The 4,363-nt window shown below is 35.1% G+C and overlaps 1 long non-coding RNA gene across 1 annotated transcript; it reads left to right on the top strand.

The window, feature by feature from the left end:
• Window positions 1–784: 784 nt before the first annotated feature.
• Window positions 785–2,183, top strand: LOC142182532 (uncharacterized). Its single transcript, XR_012711337.1, has 3 exons — window positions 785–1,224; window positions 1,332–1,615; window positions 1,705–2,183. It is a non-coding gene; the product is annotated as an uncharacterized LOC142182532 (long non-coding RNA).
• Window positions 2,184–4,363: the final 2,180 nt, after the last annotated feature.

The raw sequence follows: 4,363 nt of genomic DNA, 5'->3' as shown, positions 1-4,363 counted from the left end.
TTCCATATTCTTCAACAGTTGGAAGTCTGATGTATGCCATGGTTTGCACGAGGCCAGATATCGCACATGCGGTAGGTGTGGTAAATCGTTTTCTTTCTAACACTGGAAAGAAACATTGAGAGACAGTTAAGTGGATTCTCAGGTATCTTAAAGGTACTTCAAAATCAAGTCTGTGCTTTGCAGGAGTTGATCCAGTCTTGGAAGGCTATACAGATTCATATATGGCCGGAGATCCTGATGGAGGAAAATCAACCTCAGGATATGTTTATACTTTTGCAGGGGGAGTTGTGTCATGGCAGTCAAGATTGCAGAAGTGTGTTGCACTATCCACAACTAAAGCAGAATATATTGCTGTAGCGGAAGCTGGAAAAGAAATGTTGTGGCTAAAGCGGTTTCTCCAAGAACTAGGGATAAATCAAACAGAGTATAAGATACATTGTGATAGTCAAAGTGCAATTGATTTAAGCAAAAACTCAATGTATCATTCTCGGACAAAGCACATCGACATTCGCTATCACTGGATATGCGAGGTGATGGATCAACAACTGTTGAAATTAGTGAAGATCCATACGAAGGAGAATCCAGCAGACATGTTAACAAAGGTGGTCACTCAAGAAAAGTTAGAGATGTGCAGAGACATAGTTGGAATAACTTTCAAATAGTAGCTGTGTTGGAATGCAGCTGAAGGGGGAGAATTGATAAGTTCAGCTGCTGCCAACTACCAATTCTAGAAGCCCACCATTGTTGAAGCCACCAACCCATTCTAGAAGCCACAATTGTTGAAGCCTCCATTGTTGAATGAAGAATTCAACCACCAACCACCTTCTTTAAGGCTATAAATAGAGCCTTATGTTTTACACAGAAAGATCAATCCAGAGAGATTGAAATACAATCGAGGAAGAGATTGTGAGAACAAAAAGAGAATTTGGTGAGGTTTTTTTGTAGAGAGAAATTCTTGGTGTATATTCTTGTGAAATAGAGTTGTTTTTCCTCCCAAATAATCTTCATATTGATCCGAGAATCACAACACTATCACCTGAAGCTTCATATAATAAATCCGGAAGACCAAGAAAGAGCAGGAAAAAAGGTATAGATGAACCAATAAATCCCAACAAGGTGAGGAAGTTTGACTATCCTCATGAATGCAACAACTGTCATGAGATCGGGCACAATAAAAAGACATGCAAAAATCCCAGCAAGCCAAGGCAAAAAAGAATTGTTCAGGTATTTTTCTTGATTAGCTTAAGCTTTTTATTTTTCCTCTTTTTTCTTTTTATACTTGATTTGGCTTTTTTTTTTTTTTTTTTTTTTTGTGTGTGTGTGTTCAATAGAACAATGGAAGAGGTGCTAATGGTGTGAGTGAGCTTAATAAGTTGCCCACTAATTCTAGAGGTTGGGAAAGAGGAATAGAAATAGAGATAAATAATAATAGCTATGGTAGAGCAACAACTAGAGGCAGGGGAGCAACTAATTTGCAGTCCATGAATGGTAGAGGCAGGGGCAGAGGAAGAGCGAGAGGAATGGGAAAGCAAAATAGACATGGTCCATATTGTGGAATAGGGGCTGGAATGGTATTGGAATGTCAAACATGAACCAATTTGTACTGGCCTCACAGGTAATAATAGGGTATTTTTCATACCATATGTTAATAATAGATGTTTTATCAATAATTTTCTACCCTAATTGTAACTTTTGGTTTTTAAGGTTCAACCACCTAGACCAAGTCAAATTGCTTCTTCAGCTACACAACTTGGAACATCTCAATTGCACAGGCAACCAACACCTTTTGGAGATGCTATTTTCTCAACTCAAGCGTCAGCAACTGGACGAGTTGTCCAAAATAGTGTAGGAAACCCATCTAGTGAGTGGGATAGCCTCCTTGACTTTGCATCAAGGATGTTCGTTGATTAATAGTCCAAATTGTGATGGATCATCTAATTTTCTCAATTTCGATTACAATTGAAGTTCTTTGGATCACCCAATCAAGGCATATATGCGTTGGAACAATTGAATTTGCATGGTCATGATATTTTTTAACATATTCAATGAGTGATTGAGTTTATTCCAACATGTTCATTGTTGTCCTTTAACAATTGCATTTCTTTGGTACTTTTATTTATTTAATGGTAGGGAATGAAAAATATTCCAATATGTTCATTTTTTTAAGTTACTGGGAATGTACTAGCGCCAAAACTATTCCCTCCAAAAAGAGGGTTTATTCTGAATTTTTATTTTTAGTGATAATAGTTTTTCTTTTTCAACTGATTTTTGATTATAAGGGGGTTGCCGTTCTTATTCAAAATGTAAAAGGGGTATAGTTTCCCAAGCCTTAAAGGTTAAGGGGGTAAACTGGATTTTACTCTAATTGAAAGAAGAAGAATTAGAATTCATAGTAATAAGATTATACTTTATTAATTAAGATAAAGTCACTGAAGTAATATATAAATATGAATTATTTTTTGTCAAAGTCTTTGTAGGATTCATGATTTCAAGAATGAATTTTTTTCCTTCTATTAAATCATTAAAAGCTCCAGAGTAATTAGTTCATCCATAACTTGGTTTTCTTTATTTAGTTTCTGAGGGTTATTATATTTTTATACTGTCTTCCAAGTATAACGTTTTTCTAGAGCTATAGTTTCTTTATCTCTCTCTTTTTTTTTTTTAATAAGGTAAAAATTTTAATCGACAATTCCTAAATATTTCAAATAAGGAAAGATCTAATAACTAAAATTTAGTTGATTACAAAGTTCTACTTAAATGATTATTTCTAAATATAATAAATGATTGTTCTTAAATATTAGAGACTTAATTAAATGACTATTCCTAAATAGTAGAAAAATAATAAAATGACTATTTTATCTAGTGTAAAGTTTATTAGTAAAAGGATAAAAAGGCAAACGATATTTCGCTAAGGACATTCATTTTTCTAATATAATATAGAGTATAGATTGATAGATACATTTAAACTTGTACGGTTATATATGATTAAATATTGTGTTAATTGTACTTGAATTATTATTTTCTACAATAAAATAGTACTGCTTAGCATTAAGACAAGGTGTTCGTGTCTCGAATGAATTTTATATCTTTTTTTATATCTTTGTTGATTGAATTCAAGCCTAAAAATTTCAAAAATTTTTGAATTCCGAATTCGATCAAAAAGTCTATTAAACCTCGTCCGAATGATCTAAAATTTTGCACACACATTACAAATGATACAACGGACCTACTCCAACTTCCGGAATTCCATTCCGACCCGATATAAAAATTTCCATTGCCGATCGAAAAATGCCAAATTTCCAATTTCGCTAATTCAAGCCTAAATCTACCACGGACCTCCAAAATACATTCTGATCACGCTCCTAAGTCCAAAATCACCTAACAGAGCTAACCAAATCATAAAAATCTGAATCCGAGATTGAATACTTAAAAGTCAAATCTTGGTCAAACCTTTCAAATTTTTAAGCTTCAAGCTGAGAACTGGTCTTCCAAATCCATTCTGATTACCCTGAAAACCAAAATCGACGATTTACATAAGTCGTAATACATCACACAGGGCTAGTCATGCTCGAGAATTGACGAGCGAAGTGCAAAAGCTCAAAACGACTGGTCGGATCGTTACAGTTCCAACATGTGACGTGCACCTAATTCACACATCGCGTATTGTACACTTAATTGCACTAGGCCAAAATCGCAGGAGTTTGCTTTGTATCTCATTATCATATGGATTTTACAACAAAAAAAAAATTAAGGACCTTTTAATATGTTTTGGCTAGGCCACAAAATCCGTTGAGCCACCCTTGAAGCTACATTCCAAAAGCACCGAACAAATAAAATACACTTCATTACGTTAATACGTGCATGACAAATGGAAGCATAATGATAGTAGGCTATATAGACGCTATTTACATTCTAAATGAACCATATTTTACTGTTGTTTTAAATGCAAAATGATAATAAAATACTCTAATTAGTGTTCTTTTGCTTTGCAGGAACTAATCCAAGTTAGGAAGAGACTATGGAGTATTTTAGAGTCAATAATATGGATATAAGGCCAATCAAGAAGAACCCAAATGAAAATAAGCAAGAAAAAGGCAAAGGATCGCCGGACAAGAGGCTACTGCGACCACGGTCGACCGCGGCTGGAATGCGATAGGCCAAACGAGTGAGGTAGAACTGATGTATTTCACCGCGGTCGCGCCGCGTTCTACCGCGGCCGCGGTCGACTTTGGAATTGCCCAGAAATTTAGGGACTTAAGTGTAAATCGTGGGAAACCTATCCTAACCCTGTATAAACTCAACAAACTCGCCCAAGCAGAAGTTAAGCTTGTTTTTAGACTGAATTGGAGGCAAGAACAAGAGT

The sequence above is a fragment of the Nicotiana tabacum genome, chromosome 7, assembly GCF_000715075.1.
Source record: "Nicotiana tabacum cultivar K326 chromosome 7, ASM71507v2, whole genome shotgun sequence".
In the NCBI taxonomy this organism is placed as follows: domain Eukaryota; kingdom Viridiplantae; phylum Streptophyta; class Magnoliopsida; order Solanales; family Solanaceae; genus Nicotiana; species Nicotiana tabacum.
This window is presented reverse-complemented; position numbering and strand designations above follow the sequence as displayed.